The following is a 24,991-nucleotide window of genomic DNA, read 5'->3' as shown; positions in this document are numbered from 1 at the left end:
ATACATTGTGCCCCTGGCCTGAGTGTCACGTTCGTTGTATGGAGGAAGAGAGGAGGACCAAGGCGCAGCGTTATTCGAATACATTCTTCTATTTATTTAACATGAAACGAAGAACACTTAAACAAACTAATCAAAACAACAAAACGAACGTGAAGCTATATATATATATATATAAGTGCATACACAGGCAGCTTACACATAGACAATAACCCACGAAATCCCTAAAGAATATGGCTGCCTAAATATGGTTCCCAATCAGAGACAATGATAAACAGCTGCCTCTAATTGAGAACCAATCTAGGCAACCATAGACATACAAACACCTAGACTAGAAAACACCCCATAAACATACAAAACCCCTGACAAGACACAAGACAAAACACATAAATCCCCCATGTCACACCCTGACCTAACCAAAATAATAAAGAAAACAAAGATAACTAAGGCCAGGGCGTGACACTGAGAGGATAGTTAAACATGTAGCTAGATGTAGTAGGCCTGGCGTGTCGTTGCCCATGAAAGGAAGTTAGGCTAGCATTTTACCCAGGTAGCCCAGGACAACAAAAATGAATAGCGTGTACTGTATGACAGAGTCATAGCCCGTTTAGGCAACCGGATAGAGGAGAAAAGCATTGCTGGCATTTCTCTACAAATAGGGTGAGTCAACATGTTTCTTTCTACTTGCAGGCATGCACGCACACACAGACAGAAATCCATAGCATGCACAACCACATCATATTTAGCTTACGTTGATTGGACAACAAAAAAAATGGTATCTTTTGTTGTAACTGTATTAGCTGAGTTAGTGGAGGTAGCGCCTGTTTTCTTTGTGACTTGCTGTAACTCTCCATGGTTCTAAATCAATCGTTTAGTCGTCTGAAAATGTTGGAAACATTACCTTGCTTGACCATGCTGTAGGTCATGTTTGTTACACGAGGACATCACTGGACAGATGCTGCTCTCCGGTTTTGGGATGAAACAATAGCTTGGTTGAATTTATTCTGATACTGTGTCTTCTTATTGTCTCGGCCTTAGGCCTATATATCACGGTGTCGAGGCATATGAACAGGTTATAGGTGATTTTACCCTTGCACCGCTACTGGGAATAAGTCAAGGGGTACGAATACTTTCTGAAGGCACTGTGTGCCACCACCCAAAAGGGAACTTGGTGAATGGGAGGGCAAAGCGGCAGCTGCTCGGCCACAGGTGGACTCCTAGCTGTTCAAGTGCCTGCTAAAGTGCAACCATTTTGGCTGCATATGCTCCTAGATATTTTTGTATTTTTAAAAATAAAAAATCACCCAGATAATAATTGTTGTAATGATAGGCTTCACTGTGCAGTTGTTTCAGAGTGCCCTAAATAAAAAAATGAGTGCAGATTTGTTTAATCTACATGTAAAGAATATTAAAGATTGCATCAGTGATTTGTATTTCTTTCTGAAGACGTAACAGCATGAGAATGCCTGTGTCTACCACTTTTGCGTAGCCAGTTAGCGATGCCGAAACAGTCATTTTTAAAGGCTTTCCAAATGAAATGTTAACTGCAAAGTAGGTTTACCTGGCAGAGTGATATGATCTTATGAAGATTTGTATCAATCAGGTGGTCTTTTGTTTTGCAAACTACTGTTGAGCATGCAGTACAGAAATACCACCAGCCAAACACCAGTCTCTTGAGGTTCACAATTTTAAAAAAAAGATTTGTTTTCTTCCCCTGACCTCAAAAAGTGTCTCCTGATCTGGGTTAAGCATTGTTGTGGACTTACATAATCCAATTTAGTTGTTTTTCAATTTAAGAAAAATTGATTTTGAGAGTGAAAAGCTGTAAAAAAAGGATCGGGGAAATCCGAAACCTGGGAGAGAAAAAAATCCAGTGTTTTCTGGTGTTATTATGGCGAATAAAATGATTGGTTGGTAGATTTTATCTGGCTGGTGGACCAAAACATTTGTTTCTAGGCCCTGTTCAGCCATGTCACAGGAAGCCTAATATTCCACAAATGACTTTGTATTTTCAGTTACAGGTTTTTGTATCAACATTTTAGCTTTTTATAATAAACMAATGTCTTTACAGGGTTACATATTTGTTTCTAGAGCACAGCATGTCCTTCAAAAGTAACTACAGTTCAATATGCTATATCTCAATCAATACAATTTTATTTTTTTTGTCCTGGTGCTCCTAGATTTTATGTTGTGCTCCTGCACATGTTCATTTAGATCCCTGATTAGAGCAACTAATGAGGTCGGAAACATGTCATGACTCTCATTTTAACTGGCTACACACACAGAACTACTGCAATTCTGTTTTTTCTTTTGTATTATAACTTTGTATGAATGTATGTATATAAGATGTACACAGTCCGTAGGACATATCCATTTTACAATGGTGTGCCCGTACATGCCACATTATTCTGTACTTGTAACTCAAAATGGTAGCAATAACACATATAGATGAGCGTTATAAGGCCTATCCAGTTTTACAGCCCTCTGATATAGTGTACTAGGCTGTGAACATTCTTCTCCTATGTGTGGCTGTGGGCTGTCACCTAATAAAACCCAGCTGGACACAAAGACCAGCGTGGAGACCCCCAGGTTACGCCTCCCAGTCCCATCCCGCATCCCCACTATAATGATTGGAATTCAGATTTATGTAAATGCGGTTTTGCATATGAAACCAGGCTTGGCGTGCATCTGCAGGGAGATGGGAAGGGCCGGTGGGAGTCTCCCGGCAACCTGGCGGTGTCTGAGTGGTGAAGGTCAGAGGGGAAAGGTCATTGGTTATTAAGGGGTGGCACCCCTGCACACAAAGCAAAGGGTTCATTGTCACAAAGACTGGGGGTGGGGGCAAGCAGTGCTGGTGTGGTGGGGGTAGTTATTGTTGCCGCAAGACAACAGAGCTAGCCTGAAATCAACCCTACCACCCCCACACACCATCCGTTTTTTTACCCCTGTTATTAATATTGCACTCACAATTGCGGCTGTCATTTCAGACACACTCTAATTTTAAAGGTATTCTGCCCCCCCACACACACACACTAAATGTCCCTTTCGGTTTGGTCCTCCCAATGGCTGCCAGTTATACATGACATGGGACCAAGTGTTCCTCGATACTAGTCTGCGAGTGATATGAGGATTTTGGTAGTCAGTCGCTCAAGTTTTGCCCCAACTTCCCCCCCATCCAAACTAAAGTCATCTGAACCTGAGTCTCAGGCGCTGACAGAGTTGAAAGTAAAGCCCCTTTTTCTCCTCCGCTCAAACGACGCTATAAAAGTAGAAACCCAGGAAGCAGTCCTCTGGGTCTGATGTGCTCTTCCTGAAAACTGCTTGATGTGCCTCCGTCTGGAGCAGAGCGGGGCTGCTGGCTGAGGTGTGTGTGTGTGTGTGGGTGTGTGTCCATGTCTGTGTGGGTGTGTGTCCATGTCTGTGTGGGTGTGTGTCCATGTCTGTGTGTGTGGGAGTGTGTATGTCCCAGCTCCCTAACCTCCCAACTGGGACATTGTGCAGAGTGCAACTGAACAGACTCACCCAGCCCATCCTGTCATTGTACTGTACAGCATGTTTAGCTGGCTGTGTCCAGTGTGACAGATCAATCTCATGAGCAATAGTCATACGCATCCGCTTCCTGTGTTCTCTGCCCTATGGGATTCACTTGGGTAGTTTACTTGGACCATTTGTGAAGGTTTGCTCTCTTTCCAGTGATGCAACAAAACCATGATCCTTTATATATTTTTTTATTATAGCTTGAAACTATCGGAGGAAGCGACTGTGTGAACCTTTAACCCGGGCACTATTTATTAAGTGCAACATGGTTGTTGAAACCTAATGAAGTTTAGTCCAGCCGCGCAAGGATAACGTCCTCTGAAATCTTAAATGGCAAATGTAATCATTTTTGCACGGCACCGGCTCCCCGATGTCCTAGCTTGACAACTGTACATTTATTATCAATGTTTTTTTTTTAGCACCGCCGGCTTTGCCACTGTCTAAATGAATGTCCTTGTCAATTACCATTTAGGCTGTCTGCAGTTAGCATCAGCAGCTAATGTGCCACCTAAAGAGGTTGGAGTACGTAAGGTAAAGTTTTTCCTCTCAAACGTATTAAAATGCTTACAACATTATACAGCATGTTTWTTTAGGAAGCAATCTCTCTAAATGTATTTTTCCTGGTTTCATTATGTCTTTTGACTTTCATGTCTGAAGAACTGTGCAGACGGAGGCCTGAAGCTTGTTGTATCGAGTACTTATTTCCCCCCCACTTTTAAGCCGCTTAGTCTGTGTTGTGGCCAACTATAATAGACTTTCCAGACAGTCACAAAGGGAGGGAAGTTTAGATCTGGGGTTTTGTTGCTTTCTGGGTGATTGTTATTGAGTAGGATTTTGAATTTGAAGTCAATTGAATCAAGTCAATGCATGTATCACTCCTGCTCCCTCTGTGGAATAAAACACGTAACTTCATACTTTGATCAAACGTAACTTCATACTTTGATCAAACGTTGTTGAATTCTGCATTGTTTTTTAAGAGTTTGGCTGCTGTCGTCTAGCTGGTAAGCACAGTAGCACATACACACGTCTTAAAGCCTGTTAATAGTTGGCTGTGAGGGGGAGGGAAGAGGTGGTGAAAATGTTGAATGTTTATGTTGGTGATGGTGTGTGCTGGGGCTACCCTCCGGTCTGAAGTGGTCATTGTTAGCGGCCTTGTCTAGACTGGCTGCCGGCTGGGTGTTCTTGCTGATGCATGCAGTAAACAATGCAGCATACTGGTGCTGAATGTTTGTGTGTGTGTGTGTGTGTGTGNTGTGTGTGTGTGTGTGTGTGTGTGTGTGTGTGTGTGTGTGTGTGTGTGTGGCCCCATAAAGAGGGGTGTGTCTCCTTTACCTAACCTCGAAATAGGAAACAGCTGGGTCTGTTCCGATTTAACAGTGCATTCGGGAAGTATTCAGACCCCTTCCCTTTATACACATTTTGTTATGTTACAGCCTTATTCTAAAATGGATTGAATACACATTTTTCCTTATCAATCTACACACAATACCCCGTAATGACAAAGCAAAAACAGGTTTTTAGATATTTTTGCAAGTGTATAAAAACAAAAAAACAGAAATACTTGATTTACATTAGTATTCAGACCCTTTGCTATGAGACTCTAAATTGAGCTCAGGTGCATCCTGTTTCCATTGATCATCTTTTAGATGTTTCTATAAATTGATTTGAGTCCACCTGTGGTAAATTCAATTGGTTGGACATGATTTCGAAAGGCACACACCTGTCTATATAAGGTCCCGCAGTTGACAGTGCATGTCAGAGCAAAAACCAAGCCATGAGGTCGAAGGAATTGGAAAAAAATTATCCTACATCTGAAGAACTTACAATGTGCAATATATTTTTTTACAAGAGACACACCTGCCAGATAGTGGGCACCTCAAGCTCAATAAAACCTGGGCTAATCAGGTGTTTTTTTTTTCATCACATAGTTCTGAGAGGAGACGGGAGTAGCTATTCTAATACACAGATCTACCCCATTTTGTTTTGCATTATGAAGTAAAAGCTAAGGAAGGGAGATGCATATTATGCAACTGGTCCATTGCATGAGTGAATGTCTCAATGTGTAATGTATATGCACCTAATGAGGATAAACCTGAGTTAATAAGGCTGTTTGATTTATGATCATGTAAAAGGGTTGTTTTTGATGGGAAGAGACTAACTGCATTCTATCCGGTCCTGAAGATAAGGCTCCCCCTCGAGAGCACCCATATACAGAATGAGCCACGCTTTAAGAAATGTCTCGATGGAGCTGGGCCTAGTGGATGTGTTGAGACATTTGAACCCCAATAGAAGAGATTTGACATTTTACTCCCACCTCCATACATGTTATTTTCATATTGATTACTTCTTTACACCAAACATAAAGCATAAGGGCATGGATAAAAGTAAAGCATGGAAGATGACATTGAGAGATTGGAAACTGTGTATAAAGATCCACAATCCCCCTCAATCCTCATCCAATTAAAAGAGGCTCGTAAATGCACTTGATTCTCTGCTTACCGAAAAGATTGAGGGACATATGTGATTTATAAAGCAGCTGTAATTCAGAAGGTTAAAACAAATTATGTTAATGCACTCCCTGCAACAAGACCCCAGGATATATCTGAAACCTTTTGCAGAGTTAAAAAAAAAAATGTATATTCGGATTTAGATGTCCTGAGCCTGATTAACTACAAGGATTCCTCCGAGGCATTGAAGTCCCTCAGTTGATGAGCTCACCATGGACGGAACTGGATAGACCAATATCAGAATGGCTATGAAAAAGATATATTAAAAAATTATAATAAGTCCAAGTTCTGATGAGTACATTAATGAATTCTATAAAACCTTCCCATGCCATGTCACTCCAATAATAGTGGAAGTGTTTTCAAATGTACTAGAAACTGGAGAGCTGCCTTACACTCAGTGTTATACATAAAGAAGGCAAAGATGCTACTGACTGTAATTCATATAGACCTATCGCTTTGCTCAAACTATTACAAACTGCTTACTTCCATCTTGGCAAAGCGACTAGGAAAGTTCATAACAGATATTATACATCCTGATCAAACAGGGTTCATTGCTGGTCGTCAACTCTCGGATAATATAAGAAGATGCCTAAATGTTATATCATCTGCCCAGACTCAGGGTGGGGAAAATATGGCACTGGCCCTGGATGCACAGAAGGCCTTTTGATTGGGTTTCAAGTGCTGCATGAATTTAGATTTGGCCCCAAGTTCATTAGATGGGTCCAAATCCTTTATTCGACCCCTCACGCTAGAGTCAGAGTAAATTGACATTTATCTGCACTTTTTATCAGTAAAATAGGGGTCTGGCAAGGTTGCCCACCGAGCACGCTCCTTTTTGACATTACTACTGAACTTCTTGAATGGGTTCACCCCCCCCATCAGGTACCCTGCCTGTCAGTTTTCAGGTGGCCTGACAAGGAAATAAAATACCTAGGTGTTGCTATCACTACCTCTCGAGGACCAGTCTAAAACAAACTAAAACAAACTATACCTAATGTATGTGATAACCATAGATCTTAGATGATGGAAGATTTTACCTCTTTATTTACAGGAAAGGTGGAAACAATTAAGATGAATATTCTCCCCAGGCTGCTATTCCCATTTCAGACTCTTCCTGTTCTGGTCCCAGAATCCATATTTTAACAATTAGACTGTCTAAGGTTCCTATGGCAAGGTAAAAAACCAAGGGTGGGGTACAAAACACTCCAACTGCCAAAYGAATCAGGTGTCCTAGGATTACCAAACTTTAGGTGGTACTACTGGGACACCCAATTGCATCCAATGATCACTTAATCCAGATGGCGTAGTTGGCTAAATTGAACAACTCACTCAGAAAAACGGAGCATGACTCTCGAGTTAGTATAAAGTTGTAAAAAAAACAAAAATGGAATTGTTTGTGAACCGCACATCACTAGTTTAAATGCCAAATTATTGAATACAATAAACAATGTTAAACATTGTGTTTTTACTAAATATTTGTGTTACATCAACATATTTAATCATATTATCAGTAAATCCAACATGGCTATTATTATTTCTCTGGACTTTATGTTTTTAAATATATATATATATTTTTTTTAAACACAAAAAAACATAGGAAATTAAATATACTCAGTAATATCACATGTTATTGTGTTACCCACATTTTTGTAGATTCATTTTTACAGTGTACTTTCATGTAGTGGAGTTTGTTTAGCTGGGGTTTGTTTGGTTCTTGTTTAGGTTTGTTTTGTCTAGTTCCCGCCCCAGACGAAAACTAACCGGATTCCTGCCAGGGCTCTTGTAGTTAGACGGGTTTGACTGTGGTGGTGGAGGTGGTGTTCTCACTCTAGACACAGTGTTATGTCTGGACGAGTGTTGAGTCTGTCTGCAGCTGTGGCTGACAGGCATGGCACGTTTTCAGCGCTGGAGAAACTTGGCAGCCAACTGTTTATAGATGAGGTTGCCATGCTAGCGAACGTCTGTGTTCCCTCCAAGAGACCGTTTACACAGCGCAGACCTGGAACATAAAACCTAGCACCTGTAGCAGCACCTGGAAATGGCCTCTCTCTATCAGCATTTTAGGCCCATGCAGTCATTAGTTGTTCTGTTCCCACAAGCTTTTAAAGTCAACAGTAGAGCAGACTGTTGGGTTTTTATTATCAGAGTGAAAGTGAAACATTTTCACTTGAAGTCTTGAACTTTCTATTCCCATAAGAATCCCTTCCTTTATATGGCCCGGTTATATAAATAGTAGTAGTATGTTTTCCCTGCAATTGGCCTGTCATGTCTTATGTCTGGACACCCGTTGGAAAGATTTATTGTAGGGAGGCACTCACAGTGGACAGGTTTTAGGTTTGGATGTCTATGTTTATGGATGTTGTTAGGGGAGACAAAGCAGATCCACCCTATTCAGACTGTAGCCTATATAATAATTATATCTAGCACCACCCCAGCCCAAAACGGGAGTGACTGTCAGACAGAGCGAGGGGTGCTGGAGCTAGCCAAGCGCTGGATGACTTGCTCTTTGCTCCCCAGTCTGGCTCCTCTTTTATCTTATTCAAATGAAGGGGGGTGTGGATGAGTGCCCTTGGTGACAACAGATAAATTAGGTGGTGAGCCTGGGACCGGGGAAGGCGAACCGAGGGCTAGCTCCCTTTGGCTAGAATAACAATGAGCGTCCCCCCCGCTCGGCCCGCAGACAGGCAAGCTGATAACAAGGTTAGATTTTCATACGCTTCAGACATCCAGGTCTGTGCGTACCTGCCGGAAGGTGAGGCAGACTCGTGCCTGCGGTGGGCAGAGGTGCCTGTGCACTAGTCGTCCGCTGAGCTGTGAAGGATGGCACAGAGGAGGAAGCTCCACTTGCGATTCCGCCACGATGCTTTGAAAACATAGGGCCCAGACGGCTCTTAAGCTTCCCTTTTCAATCTTTAGGAAGAGATTGTTATTTTTGTCTGTTTAGTACCACTATTGTCAGCTCCATATTGTGACGTTGCTGTCTATTCGTCCATGTTTCAAGGGTGGTGAATCACAGGGAGGGTATGTACTGTACCTTAGGACACAAACATACAGTACACACACAACCCCAGACTATAAAGGCACTAACCGGCAACCTCCCCTCCAACCCACGGTCTGTCTCGCCAGAACTGGACCTTTTGAAACTCCCCTTTCTGTCCTGTAGCCACAGACTCAAGCAGCCTTATTCTTCCCATTTCCAGGGCTCCTTCACCCATCCAACTCCTATTTGCTTTAGGACACTCTTGTAGCAGTGTGGAAGTAGTCAAGTTAATCCAGTGGCCCGGCTCATCCTTTGTTCTTCCCCTCACTTGTTTGTTTCAGTAATTTGCCAGCCAGGCCTCCACTGTGTCTTATGATAGATGGGGTGGGGAGTTAGGGGCGAAATTAGGTGGGGCGGTAGATGGGGGATGTAGTCTAGGATTCCCTGAAGCTGCCAGCTCTGTCTAGTCTGGGAGAGGATAGGGAGGGGGTGACATCTCCCTTGGGACGAAGTCCCAGACATTCAACATATTTCACGAGTTTAAAGTGATACAGACATGGTGAATATGGTAAAGATGGCACGGGTGTCTTGTTTTGCCCCTGGCACCTTGACCTGGTTATGACGAGACTCGAGCCCCCCCCCCCCCCAAAAAATAAAATTCACTCTTCAAAGCCTGACCGATTCAGACAAGCGTCGGCCTCAGTCACAGATCGAAAGTGGGTTAGCACAAGCTGTGCGCTGGAACAAACATTGGCCGTGCTTCCTCGGGTTTGCTTTTCTTCCTTATGGGTCATTCCACCTCGAAAAGCAGAAGAGGGTCTCAGATTGTGCTTTTACCATTGAAGAGGCCAACATTGAAACTATTAGAACTGCCTAATGGTTTGCTTGTTCACCAGGAAGGTTTAACTAATCCAAACCTTTTTTGAAGGAAATAAACCACACTTAGAGGAGCCGTTTCCTGGACACAGGTTACGCCTAAGAGAAGGACAAACTGAATTGCTTTCATGGAGGAATGCCTTGATTTGTGAGGATGCCCATATAATTMAATTTCATTATGTGCAAAAGCTGTTGGTTTACTACCCAAAGTTGCAAAGAAAATGTTGTGATCCATCTAATAAACACAAGAAACTAACAATATTGATAAAAAAGGTGGGGCAGACATCTACAGTCGTGGCCAAAAGTTTTGAGAATGACACAAATATTAATTTTCACGAAGTCTGCTGCCTCAGTTTGATGGCAATTTGCATATACTCCAGAATGTTATGAAGAGTGATCTGATGAATTGCAATTAATTGCAAAGTCCCTATTTGCCATGCAAATGAACGGAATCCCCCKAAAACATTTCCACTGCATTTCAGCCCTGCCACAAAAGGACCAGCTGACATCATGTTAGTGATTCTCTCGTTAACACAGGTGTGAGTGTTGACGAAGACAAGGCTGGAGATCACTCTGTCATGCTGATTGAGTTCGAATAACAGACTGGAAGCTTCAAAAGGAGYGTGGTGCTTGGAATCAATGTTCTTCCTCTGTCAACCATGGTTACCTAGAAGGAACCACGTGCCGTCATCATTGCTTTGCACAAAAAGGGCGTCACAGGCAAGGATATTGCTGCCAGTAAGATTGCACCTAAATCAACCATTTKTCGGATATCAAGAACTTCAAGGAGAGCGGTTCAATTGTTGTGAAGAAGGCTTCAGGACGCCCAAGAAAGTCCAGCAAGTGCCAGGACCATCTTCTAAAGTTGATTCAGCTTCTGGATCGGGGCACCACCAGTASAGAGCTTGCTCAGGAATGGCCGCAGGCAGGTGTGAGTGCATCTGCACGCAGAGTGAGGCGAAGACTTTTGGAGGATGACCTGGTGTCAAGAAGGACAGCAAAGAAGCCACTTCTCTCCAGGAAAAACATCATGGACAGACTGATATTCTGGTACAGGGATTGGTACAGGGATTGGACTGCTGAGGACTGGGGTAAAGTCATTTTCTCTGATGAATCTCCTTTCTGATTGTTTGGGGCATCCGGAAAAAAGCTTGTCCGGAGAAGACAAGGTGAGCGCTACCATCAGTCCTGTGTCATGCCAACAGTAAAGCATCCTGAGACCATTCATGTGTGGGGTTGCTTCTCAGCCAAGGGAGTGGGCTCACTCACAATTTTGCCTAAGAACACAGCGATGAATAAAGAATGGTACCAACACATCCTCCGAGAGCAACTTCTCCCAACCATCCAGGAACAGTTTGGTGACGAACAATGCCTTTTCCAGCATGATGGAGCACCTTGCCATAAGGCAAAAGTGATAACTAAGTGGCTCGGGGAACAAAACATCAATATTTTGGGTCCATGGCCAGGAAACTCCCCAGACCTTAATCCCTTTGAGAACTTGTGGTCAATCCTCAAGAGGCTGGTGGACAAACAAAACCCCACAAATTCTGATGACAAACTTCAAGCATTGATTATGCAAGAATGGGCTGCCATCAGTCAGGATGTGGCCCATAAGTTAATTGACAGCATGCCAGGGCGGATTGCAGAGGTCTTGAAAAAGAAGGGTCAACACTGCAAATATTAACTCTTTGCATCAACTTCATGTAATTGTCAATAAAAGCCTTTGACACTTATGAAATGCTTGTAAGTATACTTAGTATACTTACAGTATTCCATAGTAACATCTGACAAAAATATCTAAAGACACTGAAGCAGCAAACTTTGTGAAAATTAATATTTGTGTCATTCTCAAAACTTTGGGCCACGACTGTAGTGGGCAAAACCTACATTCACAATAATTTATAGTAAATTATGCAAGCGACTACAATGGTTAATTTCTCTGAACAGGGTGGAAAAAAACACCAGATTCACAGGGAATACATTACATAGGACGAAAACGCAATACTCCAAGCGGCAACTTGATACTACTTGTCAGACATGTAGAACTAATACTGTATACTGGTTGTTGGGGTGGGATTGGCGTGGGGGGTCCGTGGGGGATTTTGACAATTTAACGTCTTACCCAATGGTAAGAAGAATTTTGGTCCAAATCGCAGGTTCAGTAGTATATCCAATTCAGTTGTTCAGTACTATATCCAAATTGGATATTCAGTACTATATTTAGTGAATAGTAAATGGATCGAGACAATTATAGATAGAGACAATTTGAGTGCAATCAATTTCCCAGAGATCAAATAAAATGTAAAGAAAATAATGTTGCAGGAATGCTAGTCTTATCTGTTTCTAACTACAGAAAGGATTTCAGAACAATCTGTGATGGTGGGTATCATGGCTTGCTGAAAGGACATGGAAAGACTCTAATACCAGTCTGTGTGGGTTTTTTCTAAGCTGTACCTTGAAATCAAGAATCGATATTTATCTAGTTGCAAAGTCTGTAGGCATTCAGATTATACATTTCCTTCATTCCTGGTTTAGGACCAGTTCTTAATTAAGCCACAGCGTTGTGTTCCTTCGGTGGACAGACTACGTTGCACTTTGGAGAACAGTTGCTTTTTGCAATTCATTTGGTTCTTGAGGTAGTTTGTTGCCCTTCGTTGGACTGGGATTGTGTGCTGCCTGGTGTAACTTGGCATAGTGCATGAGGGTTCGTGTAGGCTAATGGATGGGCCCAAAACCCCTGCATCTCGATGGCTCAGCGTCTCCCACACACACGAATGGGATGATGGTTCGAGTCCCTTCCCGGTGCTTCATTGCAGTGGCTTTAGTTTCTCTCTCTCTGTTTTGCAATTCCGCTCTTGTGAAAATATATTGGCACCAAAATACATTATAAATCCATTCATGGGACAAGCGTGGTGAAATAAAGGCCAACTGAAAAAAGCACTGCACTGTGTGCACTCCATATCATTGTGTCAAGTCTGCCTGCTTATCTCCCTTATAGTGTTTGTGTGCGTTATGTCCACTTAGTGTGTGTGTATATTCCCATACTGTGTGTCCCGTTCGCCTCAGTTGGTAGAGCATGGCACTTGCAATGCCGGGGTTGTGTGTTCGATTCCCATGAGGGACCAGTATGAAAAATGTATACACTCATCTACTACTGTACGTGGCTCTGAATAAGAGCTTCTGCTAAATGACAAAAACATTTGTGTAAACATGTGTTTGTGAATGTCTCTTAACTAGGCCTATGAGTGTCATATTCAGCATCTCAGTAAAACTGTGTTTGAACGGGGTGTGGGTTGCTTCTGAGTCCGGAAATGCTTAACAGACACGCCGGGCAGCAATTGAAAGTCGCTCTGAGGCGTTAAGCTAAGTCTGAAAACATAAAATACAGAGGCAGAGATTTTAAAGAGCAACAATTCTGGTTTTGTTGGTCTTAATGGCCCCRTTTCCTCCTGACTAGTTGACAACCATAGTTCCACTAGACCTGTTTTCCGACAGCTCTTGTCTGGACTCACCGCTCGTTCTATCAAATCCATTTAGACTCCTTCATGCATGCCCCTGTTGTTTGGGTTGAAATAATTACTATAACTTGAGTTTGATTAAAGCACAGTCAGCTTTGTTTATTGAACATTTTCTCCCCCCCCAAGACTTGTCCAAACAAAGACTCCAGGAAGGTTTCCCATTACTTTGGGCCTTTTCACCCTCTCTCTCTCTCTCCCCCACCACCTAACCCACTAGACATGTGTGAACATACACTTAAATACTCACAAACACCTATGAAGTTCACCAAAGCTCCAGCCATAAGCTGGGTGTTGGGTGGTGCATGCTTTGCTTGCAGTTCAATTGGCTCTTCTAAGAAAGCGTAATCTCAGAATTTCACTGAAAGCTCCACACACTGGTATTTATTTTTACAATATAGTCTTTAACAATGTTTAGATACAATGCCAGCCAAAATGTAAAGTTGTAGAAGTCAGACGACTTCACTGTATGTTTTCTCCTAGTTTGGTTGAGTATAAATCGACCAAAAATATTGTTATATTATATTTGGGACATATCGCCCAGTCCTACTGACTAACCTCTATCTAAGTTCGCAACTTTTTGACTGAGCAGATCAGTGTTAGCATCTACGCTATAATTTCCCTATATAAGGCAAAAMGTGATTCCTCACAAAACTAAAACAAACCAAAAATACCATGCTTTTATTGATTTTCACAAAACGTAATCCATAGAAGGGTCCTTTTGGAGGAAGGACAGTTGATTTACTTGACATTTGTAACTTAAAGCATAGTTGAGAAATATTGAGTTGAAGTTGCAATATTTGTGACATTTTGGCCTTACCCAGGCCTCCTTTAAAACTCCAAAATGTTTGAAGGTGCTAGAAAGATTGGTGTTTACCGTTTTCTCTGTAACATGAGTATTTTTATTACATTTTATTACATTTAATATTTGAATATTGAAAAATATATTTTCAATATTAATGTTTTTATTTTCCGTTATTCATAAATGAATGTAATTAAATAAAATTGTTATTGAAATCAAAATACTACTCCTATTACAGTGCAGGCGGCAAAGGCTCATATGACACACATGTTTGCCTTGTAGCACCTACAGATGAAGCATTATGTAGTCTTAAAGGAGGCCTGGGTACGGCCAAAATGTCACAAATATGTCAACAATCCTTCCTCCAAAGGAKTGTTCTGTGGATAACATTTTGTGAAACTCCCTTACATCATGACTTTTTTTCCCTTTTAGTTTTGTGAGAAATCACCCGAAAGCTAAATAATTCACTTAGCCCAACTTCCCCCTTGCCACTCCTTTTTTCCTCACCCGTATCAATAGTCTGAGTATCCCAGTCTAAAGTTCCCACACTTGTTGGTTGTGGCTGTATGACCGTGGCTCCAAAGTCAATGAAAAGGGGTTGCTTTGTTCCCCCCCCCCCTTCTGTCTCACTATTGCTCCCCACTGTCTCGGTCTCTCCCTGCTCTGCCCTTCTCAGTGACTCTGCACAGTGCAAACCTGCCCTGTCTGCTCTGAGCACTGCAACGCCTTTCAACACAGTCTTTTCTCATCTACAACCCCCTCTGTCACAGACACACACAGGCATGCGCACACACACACACCCCTCCTTCCTGCCCATGTGAACAGACAGTTTTACAGACTGATAACCCCCACCCTTCCTTGTACACACACACACACAAACTGCTATCTGGCCACTCCCAACTTCCCACGACTAAAGGCCTCCACATGCTTCTGTTTGGCAGGCACCTAAACGAGTACGCTCGCTTACTCCCTTAAAACCTTTGTTTGAAAAATGAGAAAAGGTACTGTTTGTCCATCTGTTTCTTACTGAGATCTTAGTCGTACAATCTTTCATCAAACTAAAATGTAAAACGAGTCATCTATCGTTGAATGACAACAAACACTTAAAGACTGTTGTCCAATGACCAACAAAGGGGCGTAGACTTTTTGCACGAACAGCTGAAAAAAAACTTGCCAAAGACCAAAACGGAACTAAATTTCACAAAATGTCTCAATAATATATGTACGAACTGTTCCAAACGGTTTTGGATGGGAAGTGCACAGACCTTTTGGGGGGTRGTGTGCTCCAAAACAACAAAAATCACGCGACTGCGGTCAGAGACTCGTTGAGCAATTGTTACAAGAGGGGAAAGCAGCACAATCTGATGGACGTGTTTTGCCAAACTATTTTGACCTGGAATAAATGCTGCCCTTAACAAWGACCAACACAATTTCAGTCAAAATAGAAGATTGCAAGAAATAATGGGCTACCATGACRATATCCAACCCAACTCCATTTTTTTGCCACTTTCATGTATCCCAGTGGTTTTCTAACTTTTTGACCCGTGGCCCCCAAAAAGGAATGGTTAAAAACGTGTGAACATGCGCGCACAATCACTGTACAAATGTAGCCTGTTATTACAGTCATAAACAGTGATGCATTTTCAAAACGCAAGATAGGCTACAGAAATAAACTGCATTTTACACCTGCATTTGGAGCTGAAAGTCATTCATGTTAGCGGCCAATATGAACTAGGGATATAGGCCTATTAKGTCACTTCTCTGGAGTCCAGAAGAGAAAAATCAAGAAAAATCAAATGCMGTTGGAGGATCGGATGGAAAAGCATGTTCTCTCTGCACTGTGCCATCACTTTGGAGGYCAGCCTGCCTGCAGTGTGCTCGTTGCCAGCCGGGTAGCCCTGTTCTTCCTCACAAATATCGTGATAWATTTGCCAGAATGTTAAATCTTCATCCCGTAAGATTGAAGGCAGTGTGATGTTACAGCTGCTTAMTTTATAGCCAGTATCTACCCAAACTTGGCCTATCAGTGGCATAACGCAGAGAGAAAAGTGTGCAGTTTTATAGCTAATTTTAACAAAGTACACCAGTTAATTGAAATGCATTCCAAGTGACTACCTCATGAAGCTGGTTGAGAGAATGCCAACAGTGTGCAAAGCTGTCATCAATGCAAAGGGCGGCTACTTAGAAGAATCTCAAATATAACATATATTTATATTTGTTTAACACTTTTGTGGTTACTACATGATTCCATATGTGTTATTTCATAGTTTTGATGTCTTCACTATTTTTCTACAATGTAGAAAATAGTAAAAACAAAGAAAAACCGTTGAATGAGTGTCCAAACTTTTGACTGGTACTGTATGTAAATAAAGTATTTCTGTTTTTTATTTTTAATAAATTTGCTAACATTTCTAAAAGCCTGTTTTTGCTTTGTCATTCATTTTAAAATGAAGCTGTAACGAAACAAAATGTGTAAATAGTCAAGGTGTTTGAATACTTTCCGAAGGCACTGTATATGTAATATTATAATTATTTTTTTCTTTAAAACAACAATAAAATACTATACACAGACAATAAAAATGTCCGCTCCCATCCGTAGGTGCTCTGGTCAGTGTGTGCGCTCGCTCCCACCTTCCCAGAGACGCCAGCAAAGGCAAGGCCCTGCTCCCGGCCCAAAGGGATTTTCTAAGGTAGGGGAAAAACCAAACTCCACCCGTCGCCCGGGCCGGCATGGAAGCGAGCGCACCCATAACTGCCACMACCAGAACACACACCGCTCACAGCATGAAACCAAACCATAAAACATAAATAGCAAAATGCAAAACATACAATAATCCCATCCCCACCCTCACTCCTGATTTAGAGGAACTCAAACATTTATATTGTACATTCATGTATATAATTATTCCAACACTCTTCAATTCCACCCTTCAGACAGCCACAGATCAAACAATCTTTCCCAATAAATCGTCATTCTACCATTTCCTCTCGCAATACATCCCTCCATTCTCCCATGGTGTCTTAATAGAGACTTGCACCTCCCCAGCTGCAACATTTCTTCCGAAAAAATAAACCCTAAAAATATTTTTTTTACCCAAGAGCACAATGATATTTCCCATTGACTGACTGTGGTCCTTCAAATCCCCCAGCAATACAGTTTGCAGGTCCAACCGCACCCTGATATTATGGGATAACAACCATTCCTGGACCAGACTCCAAAAACATTTGCATTTGCATTCCTCAAGGTAAGCCAATCAGGAGCATGAAGGGGAGTGCGGCTGAATCAACGATAAGATGAATAACTTCCATTTCGCTTGCCTTTCTCATAACAATATTACTTCTCTCATGCAATGGTTCGTCTGTTAAAATGACCCAGAAACGATAGATAGAAAATGGACTACTGGAATAAAGTGCATTATTGTACGTCAATTGTAAAGTCTTTTGTCTGTAATGTATTTTTCGTTATGTGTTGGACCCCAGTAAGACAGACTAGCTGTCTCCATTGGCATCGACTAATGGGGTTCGTAAAAAATCAAGCACAAAAAGACTTCTCACAAGACACAATGTTGGTTGTAGACGATGTAGCTGGCTTCATTGTTGCTTTGATATATAGCCTCTGATATGATGTAAGCCTAGCCTATGACATAGGGTACCCAATAACACCATGTCCCTGGATTCTACATAATATAATATCCCAAATAGACATGTCAGTGGAACCAGACATTTGGCTCTGTCTATGGAACCCCCAAGGGGAGGAGAGTGAGTGTTTGGGCTGGAGAGCTGAAGCCCAGCTGGATAGGGAGAGAGGGGGCCTAGGGAGGGGGGTGAAGAAAGGGAGAAAGCAAGCCAGTGGGCACGGCGATGCGGTCCTATAACTAGGCCACTCCGGAACATTCAATATCGTCTTGGTAAGCATCTCCAGTATATATTTGGCCTTGTGTTGTATGTTATTGTCCTGCTGAAAGGGGAATTTCTCTCGCGGTGTCTGGTGGAAAGCAGACCGAGCCATTCCGTTTCTTTTTATCCTAAAAAACTCCCTAGTCCTTACCAATGACAAGCATACCCATAACATGATGCAGCCACCACCATGCTTGAAAATATGAAGAGTGGTACTCAGTGTTGTGTTGGATTTGCCCCAAACATAACGCTRTGTACTGAGGACATAAAGTTCATTTCTTTGCCATTTTCTCCCCCGCAGTTTTACTGTAGTGTCTTATTGCAAACATGATGCATGTTTTGTAATATTTGTATTCTGTACAGGCTTCCTTCTTTTCATTCTGTCATTTAGGTTAGTATTGTGGAGTACTACAATCTTGTTGATCCAGCRCCAGTGTTTCTCCTATCCCTGTTTTAAAGTCACCATTGGCCTCATGGTTTCCTTCCTCTCCAGCAACTGAGTTAGGAAGGACGCCTGTTTCTTTGTAGTGACTGGGTGTATTGATACACCATCCAAAGTGTAATTGATATCTTCACCATGCTAAAAGGGATATTCAATGTCTGCTTTTTKAATTTTTTCATCTACCAATTGGTGCCTTTTATTGGAAAACCTCCCTGGTCTTTGTGGTTGAATCTGTGTTTGAAATMCACTGCTCGACTGAGGGACCTTTACAATTATCTGTATGTGTGGGGTACAGAGATGAGGTAGTCATTCAGAAATATTAAACACTATTATTGCACACAGAGTGAGTCCATGCAACTTATTATGTGACTTGTTAAGCAAAATTTCAGGCTTGCCATAAAAGTGTTGAATACTTATTGACTCGAGACATTTCAGCGTTTCATCTTTTATTTAATTGTAAAAAACATAATTCCACTTTGACCTTATGGGGTATTGTGTGTAGGCCAGTGACACAACATTTCAATTGAATCCATTTTAAATTCAGGCTGTAACACAACAAAATGTGGAAAAGGTCAAAGGGTGTGAATACTTCATGAAGGCACTGTATTTGTGTTTCTTTACCATAACAGTTGACTTTAATGACTTGAGGAATTCTAGTAACATACTTTTGTATTATCCGCAGGTTTGTGTATTTAAGGTTGTAAATAAATGTGTTTTGAAGAAGTGTAATTTACAGTAAATTAATAAATATATAGGAATGTGCTTTGCAGTGGTAATTCTGGTAATTTCCTTTCTCTAATTTCAAGTCAAATTAAACTCGATCAAAAAAATCAGTCTATACTCAATGGCTTGGGCCACATCTGATCTCTCTTTTTTTCACCCTCCTCATCCCTCTCCCTCTTTCTGTCTTTCTCATATCATTATTCCCTCCATCTTTGACCCATCTGTCTTTCTGTGGTCTGTCCTACCACTCCCCCTATCCCGCTCTCTCCCTCTGGAAAACGAGGTCTYTCTGTTCTCTTTCGTTGACTCCTCCCTCTACTTGCCCCCCATATTTCTGGGGGAGGGGGGTTGCAGGAAGTCAGCTGTTGTGTCTGTCGAGGAATGTGTGTGAGAAAAAGTGGGGGCAAGGCTGCAGACCTTTGTGAGTCGCAGTGTGTGTGTCGTCTCGCTCTCGCTCACCAAAGTTCAGGTTCAGGGGGGTAACACGATGCAGCCGGTTTCAGGAGGTCCCCACCACCACTATAACTGCGTTCAAACTCCATGTAGAGGTGAGTTGTGCATTCTTGGATTTGGGATTTTAATATTTGTGTATCTTGTATTTTAATGATTGTGTAAAGTTCATAATGCATTTGGAGTTTTTATTCCCAAGTCAAAAGTGTAACGAGATGAGTCATTGTGCTCTTTTTCTGGACTTTCTCGAATTTCAGTACCTTTTCCAATTGTGTGGTTGTCTGTGTTTAACTACTGCGAWAAAAGCCTTTGTTGATGTGTGAGGATGGCAAACTCTCCTTGAATGCAGCTGCAAGTCAGACAACGTTGTGTAATAGTTGCTGGTAAGAGTTTTATGGAATTTTGGAACAAACTATTATCAAGTCTGTCCAGCCTGCGAGAGCATTTCAGTATCTGGGTTATGTGCACACTCTTTGCATAGCTTGGTCTCTTTGTCATCTTGAATAGAATAGGTTAGACTGTTTCATAGAGGAAGCTACTGTGTTATCTTATGCTTTGCTTATCTGTTTAGTTAGGCTGTCTGTGTTTGATGGAAGTAGTTGCTTGGGGCAAAAGTCCCTGCTGGTTTTTTGTATGTAGGGCTGTCCGTGAACTTTCTCTCTCTTTCTCTCTGACTGCTGAAGTGTCACCAAGTGTGTCTGAGTTAGAAAGAGTGTGTGTGTGTGTGTGTGTGTGTGTGTGTGTGTGTGTGTGTGTGTGTGTGTGTGTGTGTGTGTGTGTGTGTGTGTGTGTGTGCGCGTGCATGCTCTGTCTGTCTGGGGTCACATGGGGGAGGGGAAGGTCAGGCTGTCCTGCCCTGTCTCCAAACAAAGATTGCTCTGTCTGTCTGCATCGACACTGTTGTGAACTCTGCTGGGGAAAAGAGCTCCCATGGCCTCAGGATCAATAGAGCCTCTAAGCTGACCAATAACTTCACTCTTTTCACTTCACATGCACAGACAGACAGACAAACAGAGACGCACAGGCACAAACATACTGTACACACACACCTTTTGGAGTGTATCACTATGGTGATGATCACTGGTGATATTCAAACATAAGAATGTCTTAAGAATGTCATAAGCATTTCACAGTAAGGTTGTATTCGGCGCATGTGACAAATACATTTGATTTGATTTTAATGGATTCTGTTGGTATTGGGCAAGATGTCACCCAAGTTGGGATTTTCCAGGAAGTAAATAACAAACTTTTCACTGGAAGCAGCCAATCAAATTAAATAACATTTTATTTGTCACGTGTGCCGAATACAACAGGTGTAGTAGACCTTACCGTGAAATGCTTATGACATTCTTAAGACATTCTTTTGTTTGAATATCACCTTACCATGTAATGCTTACTTACAAACCCTTAGCCCCTAACCAACAATGCAGTTGAAGAAATAGAGTAAAGAAAATATTTACAAAATAAACTAAATTAAAAAAAAATGTAATAAAATCAAAAAGTAACACAAGATTTAAATAACAGTAACAAGGCTATATACAGGTGGTAGTCCGGGTGGCCATTTGATTAATTGTTCAGCAGTCTTATGGCTATGCGGTAGAAGCTGTTAGAGCCTTTTGGTCCTAGACTTGGCCCTCCGGTACCGCTTGCCGTGCGGTAGCYAAGAGAAAAGTCTATGACTTGGGTGACTGGAGTCTTTGACAATTCTTTGGGCCTTCCTCTGACACCGCCAAGTATATAGGTCCTGGATGTCAGGAAGCTTGGCCCCAGTGATGTACAGGCCCATACGCACTACCCTCTGGAGCGCCTTACGGTCAGATGCCCTCTTCACGACTGTCTTGGTGTGTTTGGACCATGATAGATCGTTGGTGATGTGGACACCAAGGAACTTGAAACTCTCGACCCGCTCCACTACAGCCCCGTTGATGTTAATAGGGGGCCTGTTTGGCCCGCCTTTTCCTGTCGTCCACGATCAGCTCCTTGGTCTTGCTCACATTGAGGGAGAGGTTGTTGTCTTGGCACCACACTGACAGTTCTCTGACCTCCTCCCTATAGGCTGTCTCATCGTTGTCAGTGATCAGGCCTACCACTGATGTGTCGTCAGCAAACTTAATGATGGTGTTGGAGTCATGCTTGGCCACGCAGTCGTGGGTGAGCAGGGAGTACAGGAGAGGACTAATGTTTTTATATATTTTTTTATTTCAACTTTATTTAACCAGGTAGGCCATTTGAGAACAAGTTCTCATTTACAACTGCGACCTGGCCAAGATAAAGCAAAGCAGTGCGACATAAACAACACAGAGTTACACATGGAATTTACAGATGGGCTATGTACAGGTGCAATGATCTGTAAGCTGCTCTGACAGCTGATGCTTAAAGTTAGTTCGGGAAATATAAGTCTCCAGCTTCAGTGATTTTTGCAATTCGTTACAATTCGTTATTGGCAGCAGAGAACTGGAAGGAAAGGCGGCCAAAGGATGAATTTGCTTTGGGGGTGACCAGTGAAATATACCTGCTGGAGCGTGTGCTACGGGTGGGTGCTGCTGTGGTGACCAGTGAGCTGAGATAAGGCGGGGCTTTACCTAGCAAAGACTTATAGATGACCTGGAGCCAGTGGGTTTGGCGACGAGTATGAAGCGAGGGCCTACCAACGAGAGCATACAGGTCGCAGTGGTGGGTAGTATATGGGGCTTTGGTGACAAAACGGATGGCACTGTGATAGACTGCATCCAATTTGTTGAGTAGAGTGTTGGAGGCTATTTTATAGATGACATCGCCAAAGTCGAGGATCGGTAGGATGGTCAGTTTTACGAGGGTAGCATGAGTGAAGGATGCTTTGTTGCGATATAGGAAGCCGATTCTAGATTTAATTTTGGATTGGAGATGCTTAATGTGAGTCTGGAAGGAGAGTTTACAGTCTAACCAGACACCTAGGTATTTGTAGTTGCCCACGTATTCTAAGTCAGAGCCGTCCAGAGTAGGGATGCTGGACGGGCGGGCGGGCAGGTGCGAGCAGTGATCGATTGAATAGCATGCATTTAGTTTTACTTGCATTTAAGAGCAGTTGGAGGCCACGTAAGGAGAGTTGTATGGCATTGAAGCTCGTCTGGAGGTTAGTTAACAGCGTCCAAAGAAGGGCCAGAAGTATACAGACTAAGCACAGGAGGGGCCCCAGTGTTGAGGATCAGCGTGGCACACGTGTTGTTGCCTACCCTTACCACCAGGGGGCGGCCCGTCAGGAAGTCCAGGATCCAGTTGCAGAGGGAGGTGTTTAGTCCCAGGTCCTTAGCTTAGTGATGAGCTTTGTGGGTACTATGGTGTTGAACGCTGAGCTGTAGTCAATGAACAGCATTCTCACATAGGTGTTCCTTTTGTCCAGGTGGGAAAGGGCAGAGTGGAGTGCGATTGAGATTGCGTCATCCGTGGATCTGTTGGGGCGGTATGCGAATTGGAGTGGGTCTAGGGTTTCCGGGATGATGGTGTTGATGTGAGCCATGACCAGCCATGACCAGCCTTTCAAAGCACTTCATGGCTACCGACGTGAGTACTATGGGGCGGTAATCATTTAGGCAGGTTTCCTTCGCTTTCTTGGGCACAAGAACTATGGTGGTCTGTTTGAAACATGTAGGTATTACAGACTTGGTCAGGGAGAGGTTGAAAATGTCAGTGAAGACACTTGCCAGTTGTTCCGCGCATGCTTTGAGTCCACGTTCTGGTAATCCGTCTGGCCCCGCAGCTTTGTGAATGTTGACCTGTTTTAAAGGTCTAGCTCACATCGGCTATGGCGGGCATGATCACACAGTCGTCCAGAACAACTGGTGCTCTTATGCAGTGTTGCTTGCCTTGAAGCGAGTTTAAAAGGCATTTAGCTCATCTGGTAGGCTCGCGTCACTGGGCAGCTCACGGCTGGGTTTCCCTTTGTAGTCCGTAATAGTTTTCAAGCCCTGCCACATCCGACGAGCGTCAAGAGCCGGTGTAGTAGGATTCAATCTTAGCCCTGTATTGACGCTTTGATTTCTTATCAGCGTCCGGATTAGTGTCCCACTCCTTGAAAGCGGCAGCTCTAGCCTTTAGCTTGGTGTGGGTTTTGCATGTAATCCATGGCTTCTGGTTGGGAAATGTACATATGGTCACTGTGGGCACGACGCCGTCGATGCACTTATTGATGAAGCCGGTTACTGAGGTGGTATACTCCTCAATGCCATTGGATGAATCCCGGAACATATTCTAGTCTGTGCTAGCAAAACAGTCCTGTAGCGTAGCATCCATGTCATCTGACCACTTTCGTATTGCGCAAGTCACAGGTACTTCGTGCTTTAGTTTTAACTTTTAAGCAGAATCAGGATGATAGAATTATGGTCAGATTTGCCAAATGGAGGGCGAGGGAGAGCTTTGTATGCGTCTCTGTGTGTGGAGTAAGGGTGGTCTAGAGTTTTTTTCCTCTGGTTGCACATATGACATGCTGGTAGAAATTAGGTAAAGCGGTTTTAAGTTTGCCTGCATTAATGTCCCCGGCCACTAGGAGCGCCGCTTCTGGATGAGCAATTTCTTGTTTGCTTATGGTCTTATACAGCTCGTTGAGTGCAGTCTTAGTGCCAGCATCGGTTTGTGGTGGTTAATAGAAGGCTACGAATAATATAGATGAGAACTCTCTTTGTAGATAGTGTGGTCTACAGCTTATCATGAGGTATTCTACCTCAGGCGAGTAATACCTCGAGACTTCTTTAATATTAAACATTGCACACCAGCAGTTATTGACAAATAGACACACACCCCCGCCCCTCGTCTTAACAGACATAGCTGCTCTGTCCTGCCGATGCACGGAGAAGCCAGCCAGCTCTATATTATCCAMGMCGTCTTTCAGCCACGTCTCGGTGAAACATAAGATATTACAGTTTTTAATGTCCTGTTGGTAGGATAGTCTTAATCGTAGATTCTCCAGTTTGTTTTCCAATGATTGCACATTGGCCAATAATACGGAGGGTAATGGTGGTTTACCTACTGGTCTGTGAATTCTTACAATGCACCCCCGCCATTCTCCATTTTTTTTCTCCGTCTTTTCTTGACACTGACGACGGGGATTTGGGCCTTGTCTTGACAAAGCAGTATATCCTTCGCGTCGGACTCATTAAAGAAAAAATCTTTGTCCAGTTTGAGGTGCGTAATTGCTGTTCTAAAGTCCAGAAGTTATTTTCGGTCATGAGACGGTAGCAGCAACATTATGTCAAAAATGAGTTACAAGCAATGCGAAATAAACAAATAGAA

The sequence above is a fragment of the Salvelinus sp. IW2-2015 genome, linkage group LG11 (assembly GCF_002910315.2).
Source record: "Salvelinus sp. IW2-2015 linkage group LG11, ASM291031v2, whole genome shotgun sequence".
Classification (NCBI taxonomy): Eukaryota; Metazoa; Chordata; class Actinopteri; order Salmoniformes; family Salmonidae; genus Salvelinus; species Salvelinus sp. IW2-2015.
The sequence above is the reverse complement of the archived record's forward strand: the minus strand, read 5'-3'. Positions refer to the sequence as shown.